Raw genomic sequence first — 17,908 nt, 5'->3', positions numbered from 1 at the left:
CTGAGAAACCTCCCGCTGTTGGTTTTGGGCACTATTTTTCCATTGCTCTTCTTGTAGAATTTTGCCCCAAATGCTTTGCAGTGCTGGTTTCCTGGCTGCGAATTCTTTTAGCTTTTGTTTATCGTGAAAGATTTTAATTTCATTGTCAAATCTGAAGCTTAATTTTGCTGGATACAGTATTCTTGGTTGGAGACCATTATTTTTCAGCATTTGGGATACATTGTTCCAGGATCTTCTCGCTTTCAAAGTCTGTGATGAAAATTCAGCGGTTAACCTAATTGGTTTACCCCTGAATGTAATCTGCCTCCTTTCCCTCGTAGCCTTTAATATTCTCTCCTTGTTCTGTATGTTGGCTATCTTCATAATTATATGTCTTGGAGTTGGTCTATTACAGTTTTGGATGTTTGGGGTCCTGTAGGCTTCCAGGATTTGGCAATCCATTCCATCCTTCATCTCTGGGAAGTTTTCTAGGATTATTTCATTTAATAGGTTGTGCATTCCTTTGGTTTGAACCTCTGTGCCTTCTTCTATCCCAATGATTCTCAATTTTGGTTTTTTGATGAGATCCCATAACTCTTGGATAGATTTCTCATGAGATTTAAGCATCTTTTCAGTGTTGACTATACTCTTTTCAAGTTGATAAACTTTGTCTTCATTATCTGATGTTCTAACTTCTACTTGATCTAGCCTATTTGTAATACTCTCATTAGCATTTTTAATCTGGTTTATGGTTTCTTGCATTTCTAAATTTACTGTTTGGTTTTTTTTTTAAGATCTCTATCTCCTGGTAAAGCTCATTCTTTGCAGTTTGAATTTGTTTGTTTAGTTCGTTTTCAAAATATACTTTCAATTCTTGGACTTGCTGTCTCATGTCTTCTCTAAAATTCTGTTCCATCTGAGTTAAGTATGCCTTGATTTCTTTCCGTGTCCATGTTTCTGATGCTTCTAGGTCCTCGTGTAGATTTAAGTTGTCCTGCATTATCTGTAATCCTTTTCTTCCTTGTTTTTTCATATTGTTCACATTACTTCCAGCTCTGTTTGACTGCTTTGAAACTGCTTTCTCCTATACATTTGTTTTGGCTTTGTTTATCTCTGTTGTCTCTCCTTTGTGGTGGGAGATTGTGCCTATAGATGTTGGGCTTTATTGTACTTTAGAGCTGATTCATTCAATTTATAAAGGGCTTCCGGATTTTGTATGCATATAGTCGTTTGTTTTTTATTCTTAGGACTTTAGGTTAGGTGCTATGCAGGTATAAGGATTAGTATGTCTTGGCTACTTTAGAAGATTGCTCTACTGAAGGGGTATACTAACCGTCAATTGGATCAGGGTGTTGGTAGGAGCTAGGTATTTAGGAGCACTATAGACGGCCTCAAAACATTCACCTATTTGCATTTAGACAGTTACACAAAATGGAGGACGTAATGCTTGGGATGAAAGTTTGGGGGAAGGGGAAGGTAGGTGCTCTTGAAAAGAAAGAGGGAGAGGGAGATAGATAGCATAGAGGAGGATGGAAAGAGCAATAAAACTTGGAAGGGGAGAGAGAGAGGGAAAAGGGAGAGAAAAAAATAAAATGAAATAGGAAATAAAATTAGGTCTTAGAGATCCATTTTCTCCTCTTCCCGTAGGCAAAGCTGTGCCCTCCAGGCTGAGTTTTGCCCTCAATGTGTCAACAGCAATCCCTGTAAGGAGGTTTCTGGGAGTCTCTCAATCCTGTTGGTCCAGAGCCGTTTCACTTCTACGGCCCCTCCTCCCCTTCCTCCTGCCAGCCAGCCAGGTCCTGCTCACCAGAGGCAGTTCCCAAGGATTTGGTTACACTTTCAGCCCCACCGAGTGCTCTATTTCCCTAACGACTGAGTGCTCTCTCTGTCATTCATCTAAGCCCCAGTGCTGTGGAGCTGTAGTCTGGGAGTCAATTGTTTAATTTTTCCGGACCCCTTGGTGGGCACACCTTCAGAATCTGGCGGCTAAGACCATTGGTGTCGCTGCTGGTGGTAATAGGAGTTGGGTTCGAGGATCCCCTCTGCTTCCCTCAGCCCCTAGAATCACAACCACTCTGCTGGCGGTAGGAGGAGTTGGGGGTCTGGAGTGTTGTCTGTTTCCCTCCGCCCCTACCGTCACACCCTCTCAGTTCATGGTTGGGGGAGTTGGGGGTGGGGAGTCTTCTCTGCTTCCCTCTGACCCTACAGTCACGCCCACGTCACTGGCTGTAGGGGGAGTTGGGGGTCAAGAGTCCTTTGGCCCTTACGGTCACGCCCACGGAGAGATTTTGAAGTTTCCCAGGTGTTTGTATCTGGTGTGGGTGGGAGTCACACACCTGCTAAAGTAGATTCCGCTGGGAAAGAATCACTTTGGCCGAACTTTGGTGACTTCCCCTCTCTGCTATGGCAGGCCTCTGGCTCCTTGTCGGAGTGTCCAAAGGGAGGGGTGGAACTGGCTTGTCTCTGGTCTGACACAATCTCTGGTTTTAGTTCCCAGTTCACTATTTCGTAAAGGCTTGGTTAGATTCCCTTCACATGGTCTCAGGGGTGGGGAGCCGTTTGCCGGGTGGGCGGGGCTGTTAGCAGAGCCGGGAGGGCACGGGCTGTCTGCTGGGCCAGGCGGGGACACTTCTCGCTGCTCCAGGCCACCGGGGGCCGCCTGTAGAGCCGGGCAGCTGCGGCTGCGTGTCCAAGAGCTGGGTGGGCAGGGTGGCCATTCGCAGAGTGGGCGGTGCTGCCAGGAGAGCCGGGATGGCAGGGGCCGTCTGCCGGCTGGATGGGAACCCCTTTCGCTGAGCTGGGCCACCGGGGACCATCTGTAGAGCCGGGCGGCTGAGGCCGAGTGGCCAAGAGCTGGGCGGTGGGGTGGCTGCTTGCAGAGCGAGAATGGAGTCTCCCGGGAGAGCTGGGATGGCGGGGGCCGTCTGCCGGTTCGGGCGGGCCGTGCCACTCAGGGCCGCCGGTCGCCTGCAGAAGCGGCTGGTGGCCTCGGGATTGGACCTCTGCGCCTGCCGGGGGCCGCCTGTAGAGCTGGGCAGCTGCAGCCGCGTGGCTAAGAGCAGGGCAGGCGGGGTGGCCGTTCTCAGAGCGAGAACAGGGCCTCTCGGGAGAGCTGTGATGGCGGGGGCCGTCTGCCGGTTAGGGTGGGTCGCCCCGCTCCAGGCCGCCGGCCGCCCGCAGAAGTGGCTGATGGCTGCGTGACTGGACCTCTGCGCCCGTGTGGCGGGCCAAGATCCACTTGTCTGGGACAAACTGTCACTTCTAATAAACCTACCAATTCCTGGCAGGTCTCCTCTTAATGGAATTTTGCTAGAAGTTCCTCTGTAGGTAGACTGCAGCTGTTCCAATGGGTCTTTCTGATCCCGTTAATGTGGAGACATTGGAATCGCTGCTTCCTCGCTGGCCGCCATGTTGTATCCCTTTTCTGTGGTAATTTGATGTCCCTAGTCCTACATTGCAGAGCATCTGCCATATCTAATGAGCATCTGCTGAAATAAATTAATGCAAAAATAGCAACATGTATGCAATACTCACACTTCAGGACATTCCATTGAAAAGCCGAGGAAACTAGAATACTGTGCCTGCATGGAATGATAGAACAAAAACAGTTACAAAGTGAATCACATCAGTAGAAAATAGCACCCACTGTATTTTTCTTAACTGCTCTGATGAAAAGATATCTGAATCAGAATGTGGTCTGGATTCTGAAGGCGAATTCTGAGTAGTTTCAAAGTATTTTGCTATTGGAAGTTTTGGTTTATTATGATGTTAATTTTATGTTAGAATGTAGAAGTTCTCCTTTTTTTATTGGTTATTCAAAACACTACAAAGCTCTTGACATATCATATTTCATACATTAGATTCAAGTGGGTTATGAACTCCCATTTTTACCCCAAATACAGATTGCAGAATCACATTGGTTACACATTTTTACATAATGCCATTTTAGTAACTATTGTATTCTGCTACCTTTCCTATCCTTTACTATCCCCCCTCCCCTCCCCTCCCATCTTCTCTCTCTACCCCATCTACTGTAATTCATTTCTCTCCTTGTTTATTTTCCCATTCCCCTCACAACCTCTTATATGTAATTTTGTATAACAATGAGGGTCTCCCTCCATTTCCATGCAATTTCCCTTTTCTCTCCCTTTCCCTCCCACCTCATGTCTCTGTTTACTGTTAATCTTTTTCTCCTGCTCTTCCTCCCTGCTCTATTCTTAGTTGCTCTCATTATATCAAAGAAGACATTTGGCATTTGTTTTTCAGGGATTGGCTAGCTTCACTAAGCATAATCTGCTCTAGTGCCATCCACTTACCTGCAAATTCCACAATTTTATCATTTTTTAGTGCTGCATAATACTCCATGGTGTATAAATGCCACATTTTTTTTTATCCATTCATCTATTGAAGGGCATTTGGGTTGGTTCCACAGTCTACCTATTGTGAATTGTGCTGCTATGAACATCGATGTGGCAGTATCCCTGTAGTGCGCTCTTTTAAAGTCTTCAGGGAATAGTCTGAGAAGGGCAATAGCTGGGTCAAATGGTGGTTCCATTCCCAGCTTTCCCAGGAATCTCCATACTGCTTTCCAAATTGGCCGCACCAATTTGCAGTCCCACCAGCAATGTACAAGAGTACCCTTTTCCCCACATCCTCGCCAGCACTTGTTGTTTTTTGACTTCAGAATGACTGCCAATCTTACTGGAGTGAGATGGTATCTTAGGGTGGTTTTGATTTGCATTTCTCTGACTGCTAGAGATGGTGAGCATTTTTTCATGTACTTGTTGATTGATTATATGTCCTCCTCTGAGAAGTGTCTGTTCAGGTCCTTGGCCCATTTGTTGATTGGGTTATTTGTTATCTTATTGTCTAATTTTTTTTGAGTTCTTTGTATACTCTGGATATTAGGGCTCTATCTGAAGTGTAAGGAGTAAAAATTTGTTCCCATGATGTAGGCTCCCTATTTACCTCTCTTATTGTTTCTCTTGCTGAGAAAAAACTTTTTAGTTTAAGTAAGTCCCATTTGTTGATTCTTGTTATTAACTCTTGTGCTATGGGTGTCCTATTAAGGAATTTGGAGCCCGACCCCACAATATGTAGATCGGAGCCAACTTTTTCTTCTATCAGATGCAGAGTCTCTGATTTGATATCAGGCTCCTTGAGCCATTTTGAGTTAACTTTTGTGCATGGCGAGAGAAGGGGATTCCGTTTCATTTTGTTGCATATGGATTTCCAGTTTTCCCAATACCATTTGTTGAAGATGCTATCTTTCCTCCATTGCATGCTTTTAGCCCCTTTATCAAATATAAGATAGTTGTAACTTTGTGGATTAGTCCCTGTGTCCTCTATTCTGTACCATTGGTCCACCTGCCTGTTTTGGTACCAGTACCATGCTCTTTTTGTTACTATTGCTCTGTAATATAGTTTGAAATCTGGTATCGCTATACCGCCTGATTCACACTTCCTGCTTAGAATTGCTTTTGCTATTCTGGGTCTTTTATTTTTCCATATGAATTTCATGATTGCTTTATCTATTTCTACAAGAAATGCCGTTGGGATTTTGATTGGCATTGCATTAAACCTATAGAGAACTTTTGGTAATATCGCCATTTTGATGATGTTAGTTCTGCCTATCCATGAACAGGGTATATTTTTCCATCTTCTAAGATCTTCTTGTACTTCTCTCTTTAGGGTTCTCTAGTTTTCATTGTATAAATCTTTCACGTCTTTTGTTAAGTTGATTCCCAAGTATTTTATTTTTTTTTTTGAGGATATTGTGAATGGAGTGTTTTTCCTCATTTCCGTTTCAGAATTTTTGTCACTGATATACAGAAATGCCTTTGATTTATGCGTGTTGATTTTATATCCTGTCACTTTGCTGAATTCATTTATTAGTTCTAGTAGTTTCTTTGTAGACCCTTTTGGTTCTTATATGTATAGAATCATATCATCCACAAATAATGATAATTTAAGTTCTTCTTTTCCTATTTGTATGCCTTTAATTTCTTTCGTCTGTCTAATTGCCCTGGCCAGTGTTTCGAGAACTATGTTGAACAGAAGTGGTGAGAGAGGGCATCCCTGTCTTGTTCCAGATTTTAGAGGGAATGCCTTCAATTTTTCTCCATTCAGAATGATGCTAGCCTGAGGCTTAGCATAGATAGCTTTTACAATGTCGAGGTAAGTTCCTGTTATCCCTAGTTTTTCTAATGTTTTGAACATAAAGGGATGCTGTACTTTGTTGAATGCTTTTTCTGCATCTATCGAGCTGATCATATGGTTCTTATCTTTAAGTCTATTGATGTGGTGAATAACATTTATTGATTTCCGTATATTGAACCATCCTTGCGTCCCAGGGATGAATCTTACTTGATCATGGTGCACAATTTTTTTGATGTGTTTTTGTATCTGATTTGCCAGAATTTTATTGAGGATTTTTGCATCTAGGTTCATTAGAGATATTGGTCTGTAGTTTTCTTTCTTTGAGGTGTCTTTGTCTGGTTTTGGAATCAGGGTGATGTTGGCCTCATAGAATGAATTTGGAAGAGCTCCCTCTTTTTCTATTTCCTGAAATAACTTGAAAAGTATTGGTGTTAATTCTTCTTTAAAGGTTTTGTAAAACTCCGCTGTATACCCATCCGGTCTTGGGCTTTTCTTGGTTGGTAGTCTTTTGATTGCTTCTTCAATTTCATCCGTTGATATTGGTCTGTTCAAATTGTGTGTATCCTCCTGACTCAGTCTGGGCAAGTCATATGACCTAAGAAATTTATCGATGTCTTCACTATCTTCTATTTTATTGGAATATAGGTTTTCAAAATAATTTCTAATTGTCTTATGTATTTCTGTAGCATCTGTTGTGATATTGCCTTTTTCATTCCATATGTTAGTAACTTGAGTTCTCTCTCTTCTTCTCTTCGTTAGCATGGCTAAGGGTCTGTGGATCTTATTTATATTTTCGAAGAACCAACTTTTAGTTTTGTTAATTTTTTCAATAGTTTCTTTTGTTTCAATTTCGTTGATTTCCGCTCTGATTTTAATTATTTCTTGCCTTCTGCTACATTTGCTGTTGTTTTGCTCTTCCTTTTCTAGGGCTTTGAGATGAAGTGTGAGCTCATTTATTTGTTGGTTTTTTCTTTTTTTGAGGAATGACCTCCAGGCGATGAATTTCCCTCGTAAAACTGCTTTCATTGTGTCCCATAGATTCCGATATGTTGTGTCTGTATTTTCATTTATCTCTAAGAATTTTTTTATTTCCTCCTTTATGTCTTCTGTAACCCATTGATCATTCAGTAACATATTGTTCATTTTCCATGTGATGTAGGATTTTTCCTTCCTTCTTTTATCATTGATTTCCAGTTTCATTCCATTATGATCAGATATGGTGCATGGTATTATCTCCACCCCTTTATATTTACTGAGGGTTGCCCTATGGCATAATATATGGTCTATTTTTGAGAAGGATCCATGTGCTGCTGAGAAAAAAGTATATCCACTTGATGATGGTTGATATATTCTATATATGTCAGTTAAGTCTAGGTTATCGATTGTGATATTATGATGTTAATTTTATGTTAGAATGTAGAAGGTCTCCTTTTTTAAAAAATATTTTTTAGTTCTAGATGGCCACAATATATTTATTTATTTATTTTTATGTGGTTCTGAGGATTGAACTCAGTGCCTCACACATGCAAGACAGGGCTCCACCACTGAGCCCCAGCCCCAGCCCTGAAGGTCTCCTTTTTTATGTTACAGAGACCATTTGTAACATTGTCTTGCCCTGTAAGGAACAAGTGTTTTGGAATCAGACGTCCTGGATTTCATGATCTATTTTTCCAATTACCAGATACAAGGTGTTTCTTCTCTGTAAACTGGAATAGGTGAAATATAGCTCAAAGGCTCTTCAAAGTGTCAAGTGAAGTGATGCTTATTTAAAGTGTTTTGCAATAGCAATATAAGACTCAAATATGAGCTTAAGAATAAAATAAATGTGTTTTTGGTTTATGACTGAGATTGATGGAGATTTTACTGAGATCTCTTTCAATACATGGAATCTGTAACAGGAGATACCCGAGCTAAAATCCAGAACCAAGTTGCTGTAAAAGAAAGAATAACCACCAGCTACCATGCCTTGAGTTTGGGTGAGCATGAACATGATGGCCAAAGAAGGGTAGCCCTTTGGCATGTCATCAGATTAGGTGCCCAAGCTGTGTCCATCCCATCTCCAGCATGCAGCATCACTCTGTGGATTTGGCAATTTTAAAGAAATGATATTCTTCCTCTTGCTTAGAGTCCACAGCTCTGTGTTGTCTTGCCTGGTGCCATTAGCCTTCTCACTTTGGAGGACCCTCTTGCCTGTGACAATGAAAACCCTTGAAGACTCACACTCGTTTTTCTAATCCCTGCACTTTCTGTCTCTTCCACTCTCTGTTCAGAGCACTTCCCCATCTCTGCCTGGCCTACTCTACTTCCTCTTGAAGACCTGGGTTAAAATCCAACATTTTCAAGAAACCACTGCTAATCTTCACCACCAAAGTTAATTTCTTCCTTGTTCCTCCTTCATTAGCTCTTGGTTTTTCCTCATTGGAAGTCTGGGCCGTGGTTTGTCTAGCTCAGAATGGCTTGTTCTCAGGAAAGGCCTATTTTCTTCTCGTTGTGAGCATATTACAAAAAAGGACATTTACTTGTTTGGCTTTCTGTTCTTCATGCGGCCTAACAAAGTGCCTTGTGTATAATAGGTTCTCGATAAGGACTTGTTGAATTAAGTTAGGTTATACTTGATAAATGTTTACCACAAGAGAGCATTGTCTTACATAGCTGGAAAAAAAAAAGACTTCGTGGAGATAAAAATAGACAAGCCACAAGAACTGAAGATGAAGGGTTACTTCTTGCACAATGAGGTTGTGTCATTTGGAATCTTTGGAAAACATCTCAGAATTTCCACTTCCTAAAGATCTTGCTGTTCTAGCATTTTGCCCACATGCTAAAAGGCATGAGAATAGACTTTGATAAAACAGATTATTTTTAGGCACTGTAATCGGCCCAGCTCTGCCAAATTCCTGGCCTTTGGTATGTGCTGCTGAGCAATGTCAGATGCTCAGACACACACTGACATTTACAAGGCAAGTGGTGGGCTCAGCCAAGTTCGGAAATGATATCCTCCCTTTCATTGGTTCACCAGAACTTTAGGAGGCATCTATGCATTTATTGTTTGCTACTGGAAAACTGACAGACTGCTGGCCGATTGACTTTCTTGTTCTTTTAAAATCTTTAATTAACAAATAATAATCGTATATATTTATGAGGCACAATATGGTGTCATGATCTATATGTACATCGTAGAAAGACTCAATCATTTAATTAGCATGCCCAACACCTCACCAATTTATCAATTTGTGTATGGTCAGAATATTAAAAATCTATTTCAGTCATTTTGAAATATACAGCACACTATTACAGTGGTGGTCCCCATGTACTTCAAAAAGATTACTAAAGGGTCTGGGGCTGTAGCTCAGTGGCAGAGTGCTTGCCTAGTATGCGTGAGGCACTGGGTTCGGTCCTTAGCACCACATAGAGAAAAAAATAAAATTAAATAAAGGAATTCTCTCCATCTACAACTATTTTTTTTAATTACTAAAACACAGTTTTCATATAACTGCAACCGCATGCTATTGAATAGTATCTTCCCCTTACCTATCCCTCCCTCTCCCCACCAGTTTTCAATCTTCTGCTTCTACAAGATAGATTTTTTTAGAATCAACATATAAGGGAGATCATGAATGTCTTGTCTTTTCTTCACTAGGGAAATAACCTGCCAAAAGAGGCAGATTCTCCTTCACCCTGGGATTCATGAGGTTATACACAGCTCTGTGAGGGGCCCTTGGGCCTCCCTGGCATTATCGCTAATGGAAGTTACACAAAGAACTAGGGCTGCATTAGAACTTTCTGGTATGGGATTTGTAGAAATGAAAATGGACAGGTCTTCACTCCAAACAAGCACTGATTGATTTTGGAAAATTCTAATTAACAATATCCAAGAGTCTTACTGTCTTCTTCCTGAAAGGTACTTTTACCTTAAAAAAAAGGACTATTTTATTTTTGCACTGCATAAAAACATCAGAATATATTTAGTAACCTCTGGAATTCTATTGACTTTTTAGATGCAGATGTATCCAAAAAAAAATGTAGAGAACAAGATAGTGTGTGTGTTTGTATGTGTGTGTGTGTGTGTGTGTGTGTGTGTGTGTGTATGTATATATGTTTGAAAGAACAGAATCTCTGTCCAGACAAATAGAGTGAATAGAGAAGTTATAGAAAAAATTTTACATAACTTTGTATTTCTGAAATAGTGCTAATTTTTTTTCACATTATATTATCATTTCTATGAGGTCTGTGAGTAGCTACCCTGGAGATGAAGTTCCTGATGGGAATTCAAATTACCTGCCTTCCATGAATTGATAAAAGGTAGATTAAAAACTGGTTTCAGGTCTGGAATGCAACAATTTAATTTTAAAGACTTTAAAAATTTCTGTCTAAATCTTAATCGGTAACATCTTTGTGTGTGTGTGTGTGTGTGTGTGTGTGTGTGTGTGTGTTCGAGATTTTATTGGCTGTATTGACAATCAGTACACAGACATTTTACTTTGTACACAATTCTTAAACACGTACCAGAAATCTAAAAAGCCTTATACTGTGATTCTTTTTCAGTTATTCCAGTGACTTTCCAGCTTTTAATTTGGAGGCAATTTTTTCTTAATAGAATATCAAGTACCAGTATTTTTGAATGCTGTTGTTACTTAGGTCCCACTAATTCAAAACTTCACCACACACAACATACTCAAATTTTCCATCTTTCACAGCACATTAAAAAATATTAGGAAAACTGGATTTCCACAACCAAAGATGTTACAGAGTACATATGATTCTTACAGCAATGATCCAGTAGTGGTCTTCTTTAGGAAACAATCCTACTAACAAACACAGGAATAGAAGTAATTTAAAATATTCGAGACATTAAATGCAATACTGTGACTCCAAACTGCCATTTAATATGCTTTGTATGGTAGGATATAAAACTAACCCCCCCACCTATGGAATGTTAAGCTGACACCAAAGTCCGTCCAAGCCTCCCATAATTCAATATCCCACTATATTCTGGTTGTACCCAAAAATAAACAACCAGCAAATGATTTCACTTCTAAAAAAAAATCATTTACACTTAAAAAATGGGATGAGGTGGGATTCCTTTCTTTTAAAAAATGTTTCTAGAGCTACTGAAAAACTTGCATTTACAAAATAGTTGATAAAAACATTCCTCTGGATTGTACTAGAAGGGAGACGGACCACTGAAAAGACATGGTGTGTGATGAATCAGACTTGGCTTCTTTCTCTTCTGCTTCATCAGAGGCTGGACTCTCCTCGTTTTTCGTTTCTCCATTTTCTGCAGGTAAATCTTCCTCAGTTTCTTCTTGGTTAGCCACTTCAGCCTGTTTTCTCTTTGCTCCCCTTTTCCCTTTTTGAACTGATGATTTATCCTTGCCCGCCGTCTTCCTGGTTTTGGTGTCGCCTTGGTAAGAGCAGGCTTGGCCTGCAGGTGGACCAACCTCCGCTTGGGCTCCTCCTTCGCTGTGCCTTGGGCCCAGCGGACCTTCCTCTTGGGCATCCCCAACATCTCTTCTTGTACCTAACCACCTGCTAGATTTAGACACATGATTTCAAAAAGAAAAGGAAAAAAAAATATTCTGCTGGTTTTAGAATAATCCATGGTGGAGTTTTTAGTTGATATGTTGTACATTTTCCCATTTCAATCATTCTAATCTCAGCAAATACACCTCGAATAGTAGAAATATTGACAAGAAAAATCCAAAATGACAGCTGGTTCTTTTCAAGATCGTTTGAGAATTCAAAGGTTTGACAGGAAGGCGACAACGCTTAGATGTGTTAAGTAATGGATGTTTCAGGATTTTCTTGGGTCATGTAGTGAACTAAAGTATCTTAGTACTTGAAAAAAAAATTTACAGTAGATGGGCACAATAAATACCCTTATTTTATTTTTATGTGGTGCTGAGGATCGAACCCCATGCCTCACACTTGCTAGGCAAGCACTACCAACTGAGCTACAGCCCCAGCCCCCCTTAGTGCTCTTTGAAGTCTCTAAACATGGTAAGATGGGTAGATCTGGCTGAAAGGTTGTGTAATGTAATGTTTTAGGCCCAGCTGCATTTTTGTTGCAAAAATTTCTTCTTTCATATTTTGCAAAGTAGGATGAACCAGGTCTAACCTAGGCTTTGACACTACTGAGCAGGATGAACCTGGGAGCTCCCCTTACCTTCTCTGAGGCTGCATTTTCTATGCAACGGGCTTGGCCTGGTCACTACCTGTGGTTACTTTCACAGTTGTTCAACCAGACTATGAAACTGTGATGTTCTACATGATGGTCATATGAAGATAGCCTTATCTTAGAACTAAAGATTAACAACTATCTTAAGAGAAACTAATTTCTTGCAAGATTTTGCCCCTCCACCTTTTCTCAAAGGTCATTCTATGATATTTTCCCCCTTAATTTAACCCACATTTATGCCTGAATTCCTACACAACCCTTTGTGTATTTCAGAAACCTTTCCTTGGCCAGTAGTCCTTTCTACTTTCAAGGTAGGAATATTCAAGGACTTGTAAGATTTGAATGGTGCCTGTTTAATCAGATTAGGGAAAAAAGCAATGATAAAACAACTGACTTCAAGACTGATAATTTGTGTTTCTCAACTAGCTGTTTTGGAATGTAAATGAACAGTTTTCTTTTTGGAGATGATGACAATTTTTGGAAGAAAATGCCAATGTCACTCAGTCACAGAAACACCTCTGGAAACTGCCTCATTGTGATTTCTCTGATCAGTTAAAGTCGATTGGTTGAGAATCATGATGGTGGTCTTCAGTGGTGAGGCTCATCTTACTTCAGAAATTGCTATCTTCCTGTGCCGTGAGCCAAGAACATGTTATAACAGCACAACCACCCCTTAGAGGATCATCCTCTGAAGATCAAGTTCAAGGTTACCATGGGCATGACAACATGGGCATTCACACTTCTTGATTGGATTCTTAAAATGTTTTAAAGGGTAGCATAGCTGTTATAGATCTTGTGTGAAATTTTATCTGTGTGTCCTTCATGCTATAAGTCAGGTTTGTGTTTTCAAATTATCTTAAAATGGACTCTGGAGGCAGGCACCTTGGATTCTTTGACCTTGAGGAAGTTGTTGCAACTTTCTGTATTTCAGTTTCCTCCTCTAAGAAAGTGGGATAAGAGTAATGGCTAACTAATCATCAATCAAACAATTCATCAATCTCTCTATTCCTTTTTTTTTACTTTTTAATTTGTTCTAATTAGTTATAAATGACAGTAGAGTGCATTTTGACACATTGTACATAACTGGAGCACAACTTCTTCATCTGGCTGAACATGGAGCAGAGTCACACTGGTTGTGTAATCATACACATATATAGGGTAATAATGTCTGTCTCATTCTACTATCCTTCCCATGCCCACACCCCCACCCTCCCCCTCACTCTCCTCTGTACAATCCAAAGTCCCTTCATCCCCTTGCCCCAGTTATGGATAATCATCTGCTTATCAGAGAAAATATTCAGCCTTTTGTTTTTTGGGTTTGGCTTATTTCACTTAGCATGATATTCTTCACTTCCATCCATTTACCTGCAAATGCCCTAATTTCATTCTTCTTTAAGGCTGAATAATATTCTATTGTGCATATGTACCACATTTTCTTTATCCATTCATCTGTTGAGGGGCATCTAGGTTGGTTCCATAGTTTAGCTATTGTAAATTGAGCTATTATAAACATTGATGTGGCTGTGTCACTGTAGTATGCTGATTTTGAGTCCTTTGGGTATAAACAGAAGAGTGGGATAGCTGGGTCCAACGGTCATTCCATTACAAGTTTTCTGAGGAATCTTCATACTGCTTTCCATAGTGGTTGCACCAATTTTCAGTGCCACCAGCAATGTATGAGTGTGCCTTTCCCCCACATCCTCACCAACACTTATTGTTGCTTGTGTTCTTGATAATTGCCATTCTGACTAGAGTGAGATGAAATCTTAGAGTAATTTTTGATTCGCATTTCTCTAATTGCTAGAGATGAAACATTTTGTCATATGTTTGTTGATTGATTGTATTTCTTCTTCTGTCAAGTGTCTGTTTAGCTCCTTGTCCATTTATTAATTGGGTTATTTGTTTTTTTTGGTATTAAGTTTTTAGAGTTTTTTTATATATATCCTGGAGATTAGTGCTCTATCTGATGTGTGTGTGGTAAAAATTTGCTCCCATTATATAGGCTCTCTCTTCATGTTATAATCTGTTCCATTTAGTGATTCTTGATTTTACTTCTTATGCTTTAGGAGTCTGGTTAAAGAAGTCAGATCCTAAGCTGACATGGTGGAGGTTTGGTCATAGTTTTTCTTCTATTAGGCTCATGGTTTCTTTTCTACTGTTTAAGTCTTTAGTCCACTTTGAGTTGATTTTTGTGCAGGGTTTAGAGATAGAGGTTTAATTTTGTTTTGCTACATATGGATTTTCAGTTTCCCCAGAACTGTCTGTTGGATAGGCTCATCTTTTCTCCAAAGTATGTTTTTGGTGCCTTTGCCCAGTATGAGATGACCATATTTATGCGGGTTTGTCTCTGTGTCTTCTATTCTGTACCATTGGTCTACATGTCTATTTTGCTGCCAGCACCATGCCATTTTTGTTACTATTGATCTGCAATATAATTTAAGGTCTGGTATTGTAATGCCTCCTGCTTCAACTCTTCTTGCTAAGGATTGCTTTGGCTATTCTGGGTCTCATTTTTCCAAATGAATTTCATGATCGTTTTTTATATTTCTATGAAAAATGTCATTGGAATTTTAATAAGAATTGCATTAAATCTATATAAGGGTTTTGGTAGTATGGCCATTTTGTCAATATTGATTCTCTGCCTATCCAAGAGCATGGGAGATTGTTCCATCTTCTAAGGTCCTCCTCAATTTATTCTTTAGAATTCTGTAGTTTTCATTGTAAAGGTTTTTCATTTTATTTGTTGATCACCAAATATTTTATTTGTTTTTGAGGCTATTGTAAATGGGGTAGTTTTCCTAGTTTCTTTTTCAGTTGATTCAGCACTGATGTACAGGAATGCATTTGATTTATGGGTGTTGATTTTTTATCCTGATACTTTTCTGAATTCATTTATTAGTTCTAGAAGTTTTCTGGTGAAATTTTTTGGATCCTGTAAATATAGAATCATGTTGTTGGCAAATAGTGATAGTCGAGTTCTTCTTTTCCTATTCCTATCCCTTTAATTTCTTTCATCTGTCTAATTGCTCTGGCTAGGATTTCAAGGACTGTGTTGAATACAAGTGTTGAAAGAGGGCATCCCTGTCTTGTTCCAGGTTTTAGAGGAAATGCTTTCAATTTTTCTTCATTTAGAATGATTTTGGCCTTGGGCTTAGAATAGATAACTTTAAAATGTTGAGGTATGTTCCTACTATCCCTAGTTTTTCTGGTGTTTTGAACATAAAGGGGTGCTATATTTGGTCATGTGCTTTCTCTGCATCTATTGAGATGATTTTATGACTCTTGTCTTTAAGTCTATTGCTGTGATGAATTACATTTTTGATTTCTGTATATTGAACCGACCCTTGCATTCCTGGGTTGAACCCCACTTGATCATGGTGCACTATCTTTTTAATATGGTAGTATGGCCATTTTATTGAGTGTCTTTGCATCTATGTTCATTACGGATATAGGTCTGAAGTTTTCTTTCCTTGATGTGTCTTTGGTTATGTTATTAGGGTGATACTAGCCTCATAGAATGAGTTTGGAAGGGTTTCCTCATTTTCTATTTCATGGAATAATTTGAAGAATATTGATTAATTCTTCTTTATAGGTCTTGTAGAACTCAGCTGTGAATCCATTTTGTCCTAGGCTTTTCTTGGTTGTTAGGTTTTTAAAAATAATTAATTAATTTTAATTAGGTATATATGACAGCATAATGCATTTTGATTCATTGTACACAATTTCAGCACAACTTCTCATTTCTCTGGTTGTACACGATTTAGCATCACGCCATATGTGCTGTCACACTTATACCTAGGGTAATGACTTCTATCTCATTCCACCATTTTCCTGCCTCCTCCCTCCCCTTTGTCCAATCATCAAAGTTCCTCCATCCCCCTGTCCCCATGATGGATCAGTATCCCCACTTATCAGAGAGAACATTCAGCCTTTGGGTGTTTGGGATTGGTTTACTTTGCACAGCATGACATTCTCCAACTCTTGTTCTGTTAAGTGTCTTTCTGGTTCCTTTGCCCATTGCCCATTTATTAATATTGTGTGTGTGTGTGTGTGTGTGTGTGTGTGTGTTTTGGTGTTAAACCTTTGAATTCTTGATATATCCTGGAGATTAATGCTCTATCTGAGGTGCAGGTGACACAGATTTTCTCCTATTCTATAGGCTCTCTGTTCATGTTCTTGATTGTTTCCTTTGCTGTGAAGAAGCTTTTTAGTTCGATACCATGTCATTTATTGATTCTTGATTTACTTCTTGCACTTTAGGAGTCTTGTTGAGGAATTTGGCTCCTAAGCCAAAATAATAGAGAGTTGGGCCTACTTGTTCTTTTAGTAGGTGCAGGGTCTCTGGTCTAATGCCTAGATACACTTTGTAACCCAAATTCTTTTGAGCATTGAATGAGTTAATATGAATGTGGAATAGTGTCTGGCACAAATAAAATAGTATATGTTATTCTATTGAGATTATAAAGATATTCATCATTATTTTTTATGATTGAGAAGACCATCATCTTTTTTTTTTTGATGGTGGCAAGGACTCATAGGGCTTTAGGGTTCCATGGCATCTTAAGTAATTGGTAGTCCAACCTCTTCTCTGATGCTTGAATCCCAACAATAGCTAAGTTAGTAAGTAGAGCAAACTTGAAGATATGAATACATCTCACCACTGGTTAACTAGAAAATCCTGCTTCAGGAATGTAAAACATTATGTCTCCAATGTCTGATAATATCTTTCATATAGACCACAAAGTATGTAATGTTTATTATACAGTAAGATTTATCAAGATTCTAGAACAATTTGCTCAAATATAGATCATTCAGTGGAGCATGTGTCTTGGTGGTTAGTGAATTTGAGTAATTCATCTGTCCTCCAAGTCTTTGGAGAAAGTGAACTAGAAATGGAAATTCTATAAAAGTTCTAGGGAACAAGGCAGAAACATTCCCAACCCTTACAGTGTCTCTCTGACAGTGGAAAGATGTACTGGTTTTTAAGTGTAGGTTAGCTCCCTGTAATTGATAATTCTGCATGTTTTCCCAGAAGATGGAACATTTCTTTCCATTTCTATATTTCCAGTTCATGCATTCTGCACCCGGTATCTTCTTGATTTCATGGAATTTTCTTTTAAAAAAACCCCAGATATTCTCAAACCTCACAAAATTTTGTAAGAATAACTTGAGGAGAATTGAGCCTATTGGCCCAATACTTAATCAAAACTGAAATGAGGAAAAAAGGTTATTTTCAAATTAAAAATAAACATTACTCCAATCTACAATATAACTCTATAATCATAATGATAACTCTGTTATCAAGGGACATTTTGACACCAAGGCTTTGAGAATTATATAACATGATAGTCCATTTCAAAGTCAGGCATAGTGGCACACACCTGTAGTCCTAGCCACTTGGGATGCTAAGGCAAGTTACAGGTCAGCCTGGGCAACTTAGCAAGACCTTGTCTCAAAATAAAATAAAAAGCGATGGGATGTAGCTTAGTGGTACAGCACCCCTGGGTCTAATCGCTAGTACCACACATGCATGCACACAAAAGGAAAAAATCCAAACCAATAATGGTTAGGAATACCAAGATTTTAGAAGTTAAC

The 17,908-nt window shown here is 39.3% G+C and overlaps 1 pseudogene across 1 annotated transcript; it reads right to left on the bottom strand.

The window, feature by feature from the left end:
- Positions 1–11,261: 11,261 nt before the first annotated feature.
- LOC308653421 (non-histone chromosomal protein HMG-14-like) lies at positions 11,262–11,635 on the bottom strand (annotated as a pseudogene). The gene has a single exon. The product of its transcript is annotated as a non-histone chromosomal protein HMG-14-like (transcript).
- Between the last annotated feature and the right edge of the window lie 6,273 nt (positions 11,636–17,908).

This window comes from Spermophilus citellus (assembly GCF_964194105.1).
Source record: "Spermophilus citellus genome assembly, chromosome: 7".
Taxonomy (NCBI): domain Eukaryota; kingdom Metazoa; phylum Chordata; class Mammalia; order Rodentia; family Sciuridae; genus Spermophilus; species Spermophilus citellus.
The sequence above is the reverse complement of the archived record's forward strand: the minus strand, read 5'-3'. Positions and strand labels throughout refer to the sequence as shown.